The 907-nt window shown below is 56.4% G+C and overlaps 1 pseudogene; it reads left to right on the top strand.

The window, feature by feature from the left end:
* Nucleotides 1-314: 314 nt before the first annotated feature.
* LOC120859661 lies at nt 315-902 on the top strand (annotated as a pseudogene).
* The last annotated feature ends 5 nt before the right edge of the window (nt 903-907 follow it).

Here is a 907-nt window from a genome sequence, read left to right as displayed (position 1 = left end):
GAGGTTTGGGATAAGACAAGTCTCCTGACAAGGCCAAGGGTGATGGGTGGGGAGAACCGTTCTGGAGCGGCTGTGCTGTTACCCGAGTGTCTGAGCCATTGGTTCCAACTCCACAGATCCTGAGCCTCAGCCGTCACAGGGCCCTGAACCTTTTCCAGGCATCTGACTTAATCCACCTCCGAAACTGGATCTTTCTCTGGTGGGTCCTCAGGGAAGACCACTGCTGTACTGGTGACCGTGACCTGCCTGACAGTCACAACACCATGTCCACCCGGTGGACATCCACAGACGTTGACGACATCTTCCATGTGTTCTGACTCCTCCACCTACCACAGCTCTTCTCCACCTGCGTGGCCTTGTCGCTTGTGGCTGACATGGGCTTTCTGAGAGGTGCCATAGGTCACTGGTCCATGTCCTTCTGGTGCGTCTGTTTCACCGTGACCTTCATCATTACCGTAGTTGAGTGTTGCAGGGGCTGGTCCAGCTTTCCTTTCTTCTGGTACAACATCTGCGTCACCTTCGCCTGCTACGCTGCCCTCATCTGCCTCTCGGCCTCCATCATCTACTCCATCACCTACGTCCAGTTCGTGCCTGATGGTCCTTACAGGGACCAGGCAATCGCCGCCACTGCTTTCTCCTGCATCGCGTCTGTGCTGTATGTCATAGAAGTGGCCGGGATGAGGGCTTGGTATGAGCTCAAGGAGATCTTCTTCTATGTGCACACCATGCGAGCCCTGCTGAAGGTGCTGGAGACCTTCGTGGCTGGTGTCATCTTCGCCTTCCTCGGCAGCACCTCCCTGTACCTGCACCAGCCGGCCCTGGAGTGGTGTGTGGCTGTGTACTCCATCTGCTTCATCCTGGCAGCTGTGGTCCTCCTGCTGGACCTGGCTGAATGGGAATACATGCC

The sequence above is a fragment of the Oryx dammah genome, unplaced genomic scaffold (assembly GCF_014754425.2).
Source record: "Oryx dammah isolate SB20612 unplaced genomic scaffold, SCBI_Odam_1.1 HiC_scaffold_2157, whole genome shotgun sequence".
In the NCBI taxonomy this organism is placed as follows: Eukaryota; Metazoa; Chordata; class Mammalia; order Artiodactyla; family Bovidae; genus Oryx; species Oryx dammah.
Note: the sequence above shows the minus strand (reverse complement) of the source record. Positions and strands in the feature narration are given on the sequence as shown.